The sequence below is a fragment of the Neofelis nebulosa genome, chromosome 8 (genome assembly GCF_028018385.1).
Source record: "Neofelis nebulosa isolate mNeoNeb1 chromosome 8, mNeoNeb1.pri, whole genome shotgun sequence".
NCBI lineage: Eukaryota > Metazoa > Chordata > Mammalia > Carnivora > Felidae > Neofelis > Neofelis nebulosa.
Window position 1 is genome coordinate 22,342,500 of NC_080789.1, and position 15,125 is coordinate 22,357,624.

Here is a 15,125-nt window from a genome sequence, read left to right on the forward strand (position 1 = left end):
TCCCTGTCATTCTTTGTGTGCTTTTTATAAATTTGTAATCTCAGAATACCCAGTTAGATTATAGTACTCTTCGGTCAATTCTAGATTCCTAAAACATATTTTTTTCATTTGAGCATCAGCATTTAATGATTAATTTGACAATCTGTTATGTTTACGGTGTGAAGATTATTTTTTTTCTGATAATTGTTCGATAAGCAGTTTAAATTGTGTGGATGACCTTTAATTTGTTAGCAAACTGCTTCAGATGGTCAATTATGGAGAACATTCACTTACTTACATATGCTGATTGAAGAGCACTGAAGTGTTTTTTATTACTTTAGGTAAAAAACAAACACTTCCATCAATTACCTGTCTATTTAGAAAGAGAGGCTGATGGACCAAATACATTCATATACTTCTAAATACTAGTCTGCATGCAGTCTAAACCCGGTGTGTGCAAACTTCTCACTGTGATGAATATAGGCGAGGAAGGAGGGTGGGGAGATGTGCGGACCCATAATACAGCTTTCTAATCATTCATATATCTCCCCCAGTGCTCATCAGTTTCCCTTGTTAAGCTACGTCACAGTCCTTATTACCTTTCCTTGCTTTTAAGTTCCCATCACATATATTACTGATCCCTAAATTTAGAGGGAACTATATAATATAAGCATATAGCACACAAATGGCTTGAAGAAATAATTAATAGCTATTTCCAAATAAAATGCTGGGGCTGACATCTGAAGCTTATTCATACGAGAACTGGTAACAGAATATGACAGCTAGTTATGTTTTTTTTTAATTTCCATTTGAGATGACTTTTCTCCGAGCTTAACTTGACTATTATAGATTTAAAAATTGGTCAAATTGTTAAACTTCTGCCTCTTTTCCAAAAAAAGTGTATCCTCTGTGAGCTTTTTTAAAAAGCTACATAAATGTAAGAAGATGTATGAGCTCGAAGTAATTGTATGCATAGAACTCTTTATGAACCTGTTTTTTATAATAGGATATGCAGCTACTGTTATTTTTCTCATGTTAAAGAGAACTGTCACTGATTAGACAGACAAGATATTGTGGGTATTGAAACAGGAAAAAAAGTGAAATGTCTTCAGTTGCTATGACAGTCTTAGGACACTGAGAAGATTTAGGACAGGCTTAGGACACTAAACAGAGAATACTAAGCATTTGGGGAACTATCAAACAGGATGGAGATCTTTTCATGGTTATTTATATTTACTGTACATTTTGATGTCTTTATTCTTTCTCTCTGACTCTACCTGTGCTAAGACTTTCTCATTCCCATTCTTCATACTCTTGTCCAAATTTATTCTGATCCCATGAGAAGTTAGGTCTTTGGATTCTGGCTACTTCCAAATATTTTAATTCAGCATAATTTTCCTCTGAATATTAAACACATTTGAGCAAATATAACCCCTTTTTGAAAGCCTAAAACTGAAAGGTTAATTAAACAAGTTTCAAATAAGCATTTGGAGGTCTTAAAACAACGTTCAGGAATGAATTATGTATAAGCATTCCAAAGTGTATCTGGGAGGCAAAAATCCTGGGTATATGTGACAAAACCAAGGTTTGAGCTTCTCCATAGATTATTGTCTTTATTTTTTCAATTCTAAGTTTTATATATAATTTTCCAGAAAATTAGAAAACAGTTAATGCAAATAAGTCAAATACTTTCTTCATGAGACAGTTAATTTAAAAAACAAAAACTTTGATCATTTAGAGGAGTTAATTATGAAAATTGAGCAAATCATAAAATGGTGTCATCAATTGTTGCTTTATCTGCTGCTATACACTATTTACTACTAGTGTCATAAAAAATCAGTTTCTACATTTACCAAATTTATTGATTGATTTCCATAATCAAACTTATTTCATTATGAATTTAGTTAAGTATACCAATATAATCAGCCCACTTTAAGAAACAGATTTCATTAATGGGGTGAAATATTTGTTAGACCTGTTTAGTCTCCACTCAGTATCATATTCTAGCTTTTATTTTTCTTGAAGCACATTCTGACCTGCATTTATTCATCCTGTTGCCTAAGCAACAAGCACCACACTCCCATTAACTGTGATGTAGTGCAGGTCTTATTAGCTTTTTAGAACAAGACAGTAGAGACATCAAAAGGGTATAATTAATGTTGCTTGAAACTTCATTGTACATCCGCGCATAGTTATACTTTATTTAGGAAACATTCTCAAGAGTTATTTTTTTTATTTAATCAATATTCCATTATTGAATGTTTTCTATATAAGTGACTTCCAAAGTATTTATTGAAAGCTTAAATATTTTTTACCAACTCTGTTCTACATACTCTCACACGTAAACACAATATATGGATGATTTATCCACATGGCTATGATTAACTGTAATAAAGATTTCTTATATCAATTCCTAGACATAGTTAGAAAAAGCAGGAGTCCCATTTATTTTTGTATCTCTATCAATTATTACTTCTCCTTTGGGCCCTTAATGCTTATCCATGATTTTATTGATGCATGAATTTTTTTTCAGTGCCTAAAATCAAAATACCAAACTTTTTTCTTTATGTACCTGGTCCTGCTTTGCTGACATTTGTGCACATAGTTTTGACTTTCTTGTATCATTAAATATATAAAATAAATTGAAATTGATCCAATTAAATAACTACAAAACTATATCAGGTGACCTAAGACTTTGGGAGAGTCAGATCTATGTTGCACCCAAAAGCCCCTTTAACACAGAATTTTTCATCTGAAGACTTATCCAAGCCCCACTTACCTGCTCATCCCCTCTGAAGTCATACATCATCAGCTCCCCCCTTGTAAGACATATGCTGTTCACTAGCCTCTGGGAATGCTGCCGGGGCCCTAAAATATATGTGTTTCAACATTACTTTTTTTTTTAAACCAAGGAGTTTTGATATGAAGTGTTTAATGTACAAAATGTATATGCTTATTTACTTCCTTATTGTGCAAGTTTCTATCATCCTCTCCTTTTTCCAAGTCTGATGACTGCTTGCTAAATTTTAAGTCTCAAACTATCTATTCTTATCTTGATGACTGCTCATTTGTACTCTCCTCCCCCCATCCTCTACAGCTATTTCCTCTCCTTTCCCTCTTTCTTTTATCCTCAAAGGTCCAACTCAATCCCTGCCTTGTTTATGTAGCTTTCCTTAATGACGCTAGTCCTTTGGAGCCTCTCATTTCTCTGAACTCATGTAGTGGTTGTATTCAGTATGAAAAATTACATTTGGCATGCCATTATTCACTCTCTAGAATTATAAGTTTTCACTTGTATATATCTTGTCTCTCCCACTAGACTAGAAACTCTTCAAGTCCATGTTCTGTGTGTTCAATTGCCTTGCCTTTATCACAAGTCCTACCATAATGCTGTGTATATATACATCATTCCATGACAACTAGATACACAGCAGACTGTTGTAGATGGATCACCAGCCTCTTGTTTAAACTGGAAGCCTTGTTTTACCAATGGAACATGAAGTTTTAGCCCCCTTCATTCATTCATTCATTCATTCATTCATTCATGCAACAAACTCTTAAACATCTTGTATGTGCTAGGAACAGTGTTAATTCCTGGGAATGTAACCATGAACAATACATGCTTCTTGACCTCTATTAGGTTACAATATTGCTCTCAGACCTACATATCATTTGCATGCATGTTAGACACTCATTCCATCATGTGCTCACACACACACATACACTCTATCACAGGGATCTTGCCCTCATTCTTTTATATAATCACCATCCTTCAGCACATTACTTACTAACAATTGCTTTTCCAGCAATAAAGTACAGTAGGCAATGGAAGAAATAAAATTTCTCATAGCAGGGGTAAAGAAAGATAAAGATACCGATAACAACATAACACTGACAGTGTTATGGTAGATTTATGGTCCAAAAACTGAATCAAGAAGTTTATATTATTGGAGGAGGACTGACTCATATCCTTACCAGGATAACTAGCTAGTAGTAATATTTGTAAACTCTAATCAAAAAAAGGGAAAAAATGAAATTATGCCAACTCATTTTTTTTAACACTTCCTATGTTTCTAGCAGTTGCCATCTAGGTTGGCTTAGGATGCTTTGACCATTATTAAAATGTCCAAAATGCAGCCCTTACAGAGTAAAAAATAAAAATAATTCCAGAAGCCCTATGTGGTTTGGCATTTTTGTACACTTGGGTGAGTAGCATTCATAAAGGACTTCCTGAAGGTCAGCATGAGTAGTGCCTATTAGAAACTGAAGTAAAGCCACAGAGCTCTTGGAAGTCATCCATTTGGACAAAAGATTTAAGAAAGAGTCACCTTATAAGTATGTAGTTGAAATTTCCTTTTCCATTTTGTGGTGCATTTTATATGCTAATGCGCTTACTTCTCTTTTCCTCTTTTACATAACTTTTCTGTAGTAAGAGCACCATTTGCAGTTGACCTGACAAAATGACCTTTTATGTGTCTTAGCAGCATTATGATCCAAGAAAGAAGTTAAACTTGTGAAGCAGAAAAATAAATTGTCCCTAAAGGCCAAGACTAATAACCCCCAGGATGATTTCTTGTTTCAAATATTTCTTAAGAAAATTTTATAAAGTTACTGATATTTCAAGGTCCAAGAGAAAAATACCTGCCACACTCTCCACTTCATCCTGTTTCTGCAACAGTGTAGGCTCTGAAGTGGGTGGCTTTATGGTGAATGTGCAGCCATAATTTTACAAACTCAGTCCAGTAGTTACACATCCACTTCTGCAAAATAAAAAAAAATTATTCTTTTTTCAACTACAGGCATTTAAAGTCTGTTGGCATCCAAAAGTCAAAGTCAGGAGGGAGTCATTCTTTATCTGGACAACAGCTTAATTACAAATGTAATAGGCAACAGCCTCACAGTGGTGTGAGAGAGAACTCAAGTAAGACTTCTCATTTCCACTGCCTTGCTTCTCTATGATTCGGTTTACTCATCTGTAAAATCAACCTAATGAGGGATCTAGGAGAAATGTTCTTTGGACTTGTTATTTAATATTTTGAACCATTTAAAGTTTCAGGGTACAATATTGGTGCTGGCAGAGCTGTTAATTGTTTCTGTAGATCTCATTAGCCGTGGAAGGACACTGATTGCTTGTGCAGTGGAAAGTCAGAAATGAAGGCATGTTCAGGGATGACCATCTTAGAAGAATGGCTTTCAGAAAAAACATTAGCTGAAATTCTGATCTGGTGATAGTGAGGAGGCCTTTTCTTCCACCTAGATGTTATTGCAGTTACCTTTTTAAGCATTAAAATAAGCTGCCCCATTTTCTAATAATGCAGTACTACGACTCCCATTACTAACTCCTGCTCACATGAATTGGCCTTTAATTTAGTCATGTAGCATATTTGCATAATTTCATCTCCAGTATTGCTTCAAATGACCAGATATTTGGGATGAAGAATTTACTTCATGAATCAGAAAACTTATTCAAACTGCTGAATTACAGACTAATTTTAAGAAATCCAGCCACAATTATATTTTTTGCTTCTTTAAAAAGACAGTTCTCTCAAACATGTGTTCACAGGCAATGACCTCCATTTTCTCACTCCCATCACCTCCTTAACCCCTATAATCCTGCCTGCTTCCCAGATCTTCTGCTAAAATTGTTCTCTTTGAAGTCAGCTGTGACCTGCTTCTTGCCAAATCCCAGCCCCCTTTCTTCTCACTTCATTTCTCTTGCCCTCGTTACAATGTCTTATTTTCAGCACCCAATCTTTATTGACATTTACTCCCTTATTGATATTTGCTAGGGTTCTGTGACATTACACTGCCCTTTCCAATCATTCCTGTTCCTAATCCTCCTCCCACCTCTAAATGTGCACGGTGCTCTACCTGTCCATCCATTAGAGAGATCATTAGTTCTCATGGATCCATAGCTGTCCCTACTCTGCCTCTTTCTACCTGGCTTCCAATACTGTCCAGCTACTCAATAAACATTTCCATATACGTGTATGCATGCAAAGCATTTAGCACAGACTTGGCATAGAACAAATGCCCAACAAATGTTAAGTATTACTGCAGCCAGAGTGCTCTTTCTAAAGCACACGTTTGCTTTAGCACTACTCTGCTTAAAATAATTCAGTGATTCTCAGTTACTTACGGGAGATTATGTTTCCAAAATCCTTAATATGGCTTTCATATTCAGGATCCTTTATGGCCCCAATTTAATTTTCAGCCTCTTCTGTTACCATTTTCTCTCTACAGTTCTAGGGCCATGTATAAATACCATGTATTTATTTTTCACTGCCTGGCCTTTGCACCTGCCGCTCTCTGCCAAGAATGACCTTCCTTCCCCTCTTAACTCCTTTTTACCCTTTAGTTCTCAGCCTGGTTGTCACTTCTTTTAGCTGTCACTTCTTCCCTGACCCTCCAAGCATGGGTCAAGAATGCTTCTTCTGTAGTTCCCTTTCTTACAACTTTTTTTACTGTGCCATATTAGCTATTTACATGTCCACCTACCTACACACACAAATAATAGAACAGGGGTCAGCAAACTTGTTTTGTCAAAGGCCAGATAGTAAATATATTTAGGCTTTGATAGTCATATGGTCTCTGTTGCAACTATTCACCTCTGCTGTTTTAGTATGAAAAGAGCCATAGACAATATATAAATGATGGATGTGGCTATGTTCCAATAAAGCTTTATTTACAAAAATGCAGATTTGGTCAAGGAGCCATAGTTTGCTGCTTGATTAATGTACTCAATTATTTTTAACTCCTTGAGAATTAGAAATATGTTTTGATCCTCTATATCTCCAGAGACAACCCATGGCTTACACATGTAGGCACAGTAAATGTTTGCTGAAAGGAGGAAGAAAAAAGCAAACAAGGATGAATAAAAGAAAGAGAGAAGGAAAAAGGGAGTAAGGGAATCTGGCAAGTGGCTACAGCAAGGTTCCTAAAGGCCTGTTTGGTTTAAAGAGAACCCAGTCAATAGCTGAGGATATTCAGAGCAAAAGCCAGCCTTCAGGAGTCTCATAAGAGCTAGAGAGGGTGTTTTTGCTCTAACCAATCAGATGGGAGTATATTTTCAGCAAGGGAAATGCACAGGCGTAGGAACTAGAAAAACACAGCTGCAAAGGGAGCCTGTAGTTCACACTCTTTGGAATTCCTTTATCTTCCTTCTTCACCTAATTGTGCAGCATTGTTCATGATTCAGCTTGAGCATCACTTCCTCCAGGAAGTATTTCCTTATACCACCCTGTCATCTGGCTGTCATAATCACTCTGTCCCTGTGCACCCCAGCACCCTGCTCTTAGCCCTATGCTAATCTGTATTATATGGCACTGTAATTATGTTATATGTTCAGATGTCTACCTCCCACCCTAAAATATGAGTTCCTTTAGAGGCAGAGACCAGGTCTTATTTATCTCTGTATTCCTAAAGCCTAGTAGAGTACCTGGCATATAGTGGCTTCTGATAAACATTGATTGGATGGAATTTTAAAGTTCTGTTTGGTTTCATATAAATTATCCCCTGTAATTCTCACCGTATCCTTTTCAGTAAGTATTAGTATCTCCATAGTTATAAATGAAGAGAATTATTTTAATATTATTATTATTATATTCATAAATGAAACTCAACAAGGTTAAAAAAAAATTGCCCAGTACCACCTAGATTTCAAAACCAAACCTTTTTATTCTAAAAGTCCCTGCTCAATTCACTAAGACCACATTTATTTCATCATTCTTCCTATCACTCATTCAGTGACTGTTAAGAGAGCTCCTGTTAAATTGTAGACATGGAACAGGACACCAGCCCTGCCCTTGAAGCACTCCCAGTTTGTTGTACTTCTGGTCCTTTGAGGTACTTCTTTATCTCACTTCTTAATTTTCTACCTCATCCCCACTACTTCTCAAGAGGGCCTCTGCTTTAATCAGACTAGAACACTCACTGCCAAATATATACCTTTACTTTCTTCATAATTTCCCTTCTACCTAACATAGCTTATCTCCTCCAAATTGCCTATTCAAGAAAAGCCCATTCCTCAAGGCCCTGCCCCCCACCCCACCCACTCTGTGGAGACTTCTTCTACTGATTTGGATCCTACCCACCTCTGCAGCTTCATCTTTTACCCCTCTTAAGCTCTAGCTGTGTTGAATTATTACAATTCTACAACCGAGCCATACCTAATCACACATCCAAGTCTTTGCACACAGCATCTTATACACACTGTTCTCTACTCAGTTCCCTTCCTGCACTCATTCTTAGCCTGGTAACCCTTACTTCAAAAGCCCAGATCAGAGGTTCCTTCTTGGGAGCCTTTTACAAATTCTGTTGTGGTATTGCTCAACTACCCTTCACTGGCTTCCCATGGCACCCTATACACATCCTTGAATGGAGCAGGCTTATCACACAGGCGGAATTATCTGCTTCTTTACCTCTTTCCCCTGAAAGGAAGAACAATGTTTTGGTCAGTATTATTTTCCTAGTACATAATAGGTCCTTGTATAGTTTGCTATAGCTGCCTTAACCAACTGCCACAAACTGTGTGCTGTAGACAACAGAAATTTATTGTCACAGTTCTGGAGGCCAGAAGTCCAAGGTCAAGGTGTTGGCAAGCCTGGTTCCTCTGAGGGATATGAGAGGAGGCTCTGTTCTAGGCCTTCACTTGCCAGTAGTCTTCTCCCTGTGTTTTCAAATCACAAATGTGTGTGTGCGTGTGTGTGTGTGTGTGTGTGTGTGTCCAAATTTCCTCTTCTTATAAGGGCACCAGTCATATTGGATTAGGTTCCACACTAATGGCCTCATTTTTAACTTGATTACCTCAGTAAAGACCTTATCTCCAAATAAAGTCACATTCTGAGGGACTGGGGGTTAGGACTTCAACATACGAATTTATGAGGAACACAATTAAGCCCATAAAAGTTCTTAATAAATATGTGTACATGCATATCCTTTATTATCCTTCATGTTGCCAAGCACAGTCCATAACGGTCACACAATAAGTACTTGATTAATTGAATTAATCTTAATGTACTTGAGGTTTACATGAGATTTAAAATGTTCAAAGAATCTGATGTTATTCTTTCATCAATGATAAATGCAATCTTCCTGATAACTTATAGTTTTGCACGCATGGGTAATCATGTACAAGGTCACACTGCTAGTCAACAAGAGAAGCAGCAGGGCCACAGCTGAGAACTTCCTACCTCTCTAGCCCTGCACTCTTTCTATTATACTTTGCAGCTCTGCTGGCCCCTAAATAAATCACATTTATAGGAAATATTCATTTGTTTTCCATCTTTATGATGACTATTGATAACCATTTGGTAGAAAAGCCTAAGGGAATAGATGATTAGATAAGTCATGTTTTATAGGAAGAAAAGAAAATATAACCAATTTAATAAAATAACTACTATTTTATCACAAAATTGTTATATATATTTTTACTACATTCTATTTACCTCTCCCACAAATGTTATGAAGTATGTAGTATTATTCCAGTTTACCAATTACAAAACTTAAAGAGAGACCAAATATCTGGCCCAAAGCACTCAAGATTCAAACCCTGGTCACAGTCCAAAGGGGAAAAAAATCAAGATTTGCTGGGGAAACATAATGTAGGTGAGCTAAGAAAGGTATGGGTTCTCAACAAACAAAAATAACATAAGCATCCCTTGTTCTTGGAGGGATTATTCAGAGTACCAAGAAGAAAGGTGAGAGAGAAGAAAAACCTTGCCTCATGTAGAGATGAGGAAGTCCAGACTAAGGAATCTCCTACCCTAAATAGGGTTATAAAAATCATGCACCGCCAGGTCAAGTCTGTCCTGAGACTATGAGACTACCTAAGTGGGAGCCATTCCATGCATACATGAGACACCACAGCAAACAGGAGTAGTGTTCATGGAAGCCATGATTTACCTTTCAGAATAATCTTTTCTAAAGTGTAATGAGTTGTCATTATGAATTGCTACATATTTTTATCCACCAGAAAACTCAAGCTAAAGAACACAGAAATAACCTTCCAGGTCATTGCCTGGACATGTTACTGACTTCATCCCAGACTTCCTCATCTGGTCTGTACGTACCATGCACATCATAGACATTGGAAACTATCCAGTCACTTAACAGCATATGATCTAAAAGAGTTTTGAGAAACAAGAGTCCTTATAACTCTACTTAGAAGTTATGGAGGCATATTAGGAGAAGAGAAAAATACGATGAATAATTAATAAAGGCCTCTGAATATCAGGTCATTGATTTCTGCCCCTTGAGTCCACAGAATTAAATTTCAGATTGTTAAACTTTTACCTTCTGTCAGACTGAGTAAAGATGATTAGGATTCATATCCAAAGCATTGTGGAACATCTTGGGTTTATAAGCCAATGTCTGTTTAGATGGCTGGCAAGAAGAATTAGGTTTGTCCTTCCAGAATTTTGAAGGATATCTGAGAATAACAGGCCTAGAATCTAAAGTATCTCAAGTTTATTTGACAGGAGTTATATTACACATTCTTTTATCAGAAAGGAGTAATCCTATAGAGAAGGAGTTGAGCATTTAGTATTCATCAGGCCTATAACTATATAACCCATCCTGTTATCTGCTAGCTCAGAACAAGTGAACAGAAAATACAGGCTGGCCAATATCTACTCCAGATATCCCCTACTCCTTAAAAAAAAAAAAATGCAAGCAGAAGATCATTCATATCAATTCAATCAGTTAAGAACTGCTGGATAAATAACAATGAGGTTCTTTTGATGGCTAATGGAATGGAGGGTATGTTATACAGTAAAAAAAAATGTAATCCAATTACTTCCTGGTAATTAATTATGAGGTAGTGGAAATGAGGATACCATATTAAGTTCCTGTTGCACTTCATAGTCTTTAAAACTCTTGTACATATATTATCTCAATTAATCTGGGAGACAATATAAATAAATTCTATTTTTAGTTCTAGCATAAATGGTATAACGTTAGGCAAGCCTTCTTCTCTGCAGTCTCTGAACAAACTCAGATATAACCTAATTTTTTTTCAAAACCCTCCCTCAATCCTGTGTCTATCTGTTCTGGATGCTACCTGATTTCTCTTCTCTTCACAACCAAGCTTCTCCAAAGAAATGTCCAAATTGCTGGCTTGCACTTCAACTCAATACAATCAAGCCTTGATACAATTAGCCTCTGTCAACATCCTGAAATTATTTATACATGGTGACTAATGAACTTTTAATTCCCCAAGTACAATATATTCTTGCCAATCCTTATTTACTTCATCTTTCTATGGTCTTTGTTTCTGTTGACCACTTGCTTCCTCCTTGGCTTCTGTATCCTCAGCATCTCCTGCCCTGATAGACACCCCTTCTCTGGCTCCTTTGTAGAACTCTCTGCCTCTACCTCCCTAGGGTCTAGCCCTTTTCCTCTTCTCTCACACTCCACACATTCACCTTAGGTTACCTCACTTATATTCAACAAAGGCAAAAATTTTCTACTTCTATTTTGTCTGACACCTCCAATTCAAAGTGTCTAAAAGTGGAAAGATCTTTCCCCCAAAACTTGTTCCATGAGAAAGTGATCAATTGAACAGAATGATGATGAAGGATCAAGTGAAGTGAGACTAGAGAAAGAGCCACCAATCTGGCCACTCAGAGGCCACTAGAAAACTTAACAAGAACACATGCAGTGGAGAAGGGGTACAGAAGCCATATTACATTGGGTGTAAGATGTAGTAGAATGGACAACTATTGAAGGAAGTTTTGCTGAGAATGGGAGCACAGAAATTAGCAAGTAAGTGATTTGGAGGACAAAGGAAGATGGTTTTAAACTGGGGAGATTGGAGTCATGTTTTGCAACTAAAAGGAATGATCAGATAGAAAGGGAGATATTGTTGAGGGGTGCCTGGGTGGCTCAGTCAGTTGAGCATCCAACTCTTGGTTTTGTTTCAAGTCATGATCTCATGGTTCATGAGTTCAAGCCCCGCATCGGGCTCTGCACGGACAGTGCAGAGCCTTCCTGGGATTTTTCTCTCCCTCTCTCTCTCTGCCCCTCCCTGGCTTGCTCTCTCTCTCAAAAAATAAATAAATAAACAAAAATTTTTTAAAAAAGAAAGGGAGATATTGATATTGGTGAAGAAAGAAGGATTGAATGAATGAATGAAGGTTAGAGGGGTTGGAATCCCGAGATAAGTAGAGGAATTGTCTTTGATGGGGATGTTCCTATTGTAAAGGAAGGAAGACAGAAGATAGGAACTATAATGATTTTTATAGAGATGAAAATATGGATATATATTTCCTCTAGTGGTTTCTATTTTCTAGAGAATTATGATACAAGGATGTGGATGATTTGAAGATGGAGGAGATATAAAGAGTCACTTCAGAAAATGGGGAAGGGAATTTACTAGGAAAATGAAGTAGAACTATAGGGCTATGTCAAGGGCTTGTTTGAGATTTTTCATTATGCTAGTAGGAATTAGAAAGAAGACTACACTTTAAGGCACAGGATGCCTTTCGAAGTCTGGCTGTTTCTCCTACTTGGTGTGAGATCATGGGCTGGTCTCTTAACCTCCATGAGCATCAGTTTCCCAAGTGCAAATAGAAGATAGTACTACCTGGTTCTCAAGGTTGTGGTGAGAATCAGATTAAGGCTAGCTCTGTGCTTTCCAGTAAGCAGTGAATCATGATGGTGACAAGAGTCTTGTTCCATTTAGCTGTTAAGCCACTTTGGAATTACTGACAGCACAATGATACACAGAAATTGCCATAAGGCTTCATTTCTCTTGCCTTCATAATACACTGGATATAAGGAAAACGTTTACATGAATTATGCTAGGAACACCAAAATACTTATAACCCACCTATCTCATGACCTAATATTAACAGGTGTTGGAAAGCTATGCCACCTTAATTCACTCTTATTCACCACAGACCTTGATTAATCTAGACTATACATACACTCAAAGAATTGAACCCTTCAGGTTTAGTGGGCATGCAGCAGTGCATACTGTTGACAGAGTACTATGGGACTTGCAAGGAACCACACTGCATTTAGCGCTTTCCCTAAGAAGCATACTCAAGGACACTCACCTGCTCACAGCAATAAAATGTTCCCTTAATTATGGTTGATCAAATTGTGATAATTTTTAGGAGTATGTTTAAATATTCAAGAGTCTAGTAGCTTTGTCCTCAAGTGTACCTAGCCTAAATTTGCATCCGGACTATAAAGTATATTAACAAATATTATGAAGTGTATTAACAAACAAAGAATATGAAGACTAAAGCATTTTGAAATATAAATCCGTGGTTTCTTAATGTTTATTTTTGAGAGAGACAGAGAGAATGAGTGGGGGAGGGGCAGAGAGTAAGGGAGTCGCAGAATCAGAAGCAGGCTCCAGGCTCTGAGCTGTCAGCACAGACCCTGTCACTGGGCTTGAACCCACAAGCCATGAGATCATGACCTGAGCCAAAGTCAGACACTTAACTCACTAAGCCACCCAGGTACCCCTAAATCCATGTGTTTTAAACCTGAATGTTTTATCCTTTAACATGTGTTGACAATCTAAAGTAGAAGGTAAGCATTTATAAGGGGGTTCCCAGGAAAATCTTTTTGAATGGATTTCCTGGGAGATTTATCCATTCATTCGTAAGGAAATACCTATTGTGTACCTACTATACTCATCAAACTGTGCCAATTGTGGCAGAGACTACAGAGAGGCATAATACAGGCTCCTGTTAAAGATCCTGTGGTCTACTCAGGGAGCTAAATAGCTGTACACATTCAAATAGCAATAAAGGACAACAGTGTGTTTTCACAGCATAGAACATAACTATGGGAGAAATAAATGTTAGAATCTATGAATTTCTATGAGTCCTGAAAAGGAGGAGAGGTCTATGAGCCAGAGTAGTGAGAGAAGCCTCTCTGAAGGAAGTGAGCTTGGACAGGATTTGTGTAAACAGAGAAGAATGGGACCAGTGATATAAGATTAAACAAAATCATGAACAAAGGTGGTGGGATTGCAAAATGCATGTATGGTTTGAACAAAAGAAATGACTGGCTGGTACAACCCTAGGGATCATGTAATGCCTCTGTGAAGGAAAGAGTTACCTACCTGTGACATCATGGTTCAGATGCTACTCAGGCTCCATATGGAAAGACAGCTTAATGATCCATCCTATCTGTGCCCAGATAGGCTCACCCAGATGGCAGCACACACGTGCACATCACACATACAGACAGCAAAGGAGGATGAGCATAGAAACATCTGTCTGGCTGATTGACCTTCTATTTCCAGGTAATCCTGAAGAAAACAAAGTTACTTGAGTAGCATTAACTGTTTCTCCAAACAAGCTCATTTTCTGAGGACTAGTATACTATTTCAAAGCCAACAGCAAACCTGTGTTCAATAGTTTCATGTCACCTGAAATACCCTCTTATCCTCCATAACTAACTTTATTCACCTGTTAGATCCTTTGCTTCTTCAAAGGTATTCTCTTCCTTACATTATTGATATTTAAAGAAATCATCCTCACTTTCACTATGGAACCATGACCACTGCCAAGACACCTACCAACCTCCTCATCTCTAAAATTCAGCTTGTTTGAAATGTTCCAATAATTCAAATGAAGAAGGATTTGCTTAGCCACCATTTTAACATGCCAGGCATTATGTTGGAGCTCCTAAACACAAAGATTGATCATAATAATGATGATAATAATAATGATAATAATTATAAAAGCTTATATGCTTATATTCTAGGCACTGTTCTAAGTATTTTAGATATATTAACTATTTTAATTCTTTTGGAATGAATAATACACCAGTCTCTCCTCTCCTGAAGCTTACAATCTACTAGAGAAACAAACCTGAAAATAGATTACTTCAGCACAATAATGGATTGTAGCTATAATTCAGAGTAGAGTGGAAGCATGAAAACAAGTGGCTCAGGCAGGGCTCCACAGAAGAGCTCAGATTTACACTAACTCTTGATGGATTGGGAAAATTCGCAGCCTGACAAAGGCTGAGTGATAGAGCAGCCTTTCAGGCAAGTAAACAGCATATAATTAGCATGGAGGCACAGAAGGGGACATCCAGTAGTTTAGGTCCAGCTGGAAGGCAGGGGGCAAAAACAAAAAGAAGTAATACATAAAATCAGAGAGGTCAACATGGGCCAGATC

General features: G+C 37.3%; 1 protein-coding gene across 14 annotated transcripts in view; it reads left to right on the top strand.

The window, feature by feature from the left end:
• Positions 1-15,125, top strand: part of ANKS1B (ankyrin repeat and sterile alpha motif domain containing 1B) — a 1,084,349-nt gene that overhangs the window by 698,117 nt on the left and 371,107 nt on the right. The window lies entirely within an intron of this gene.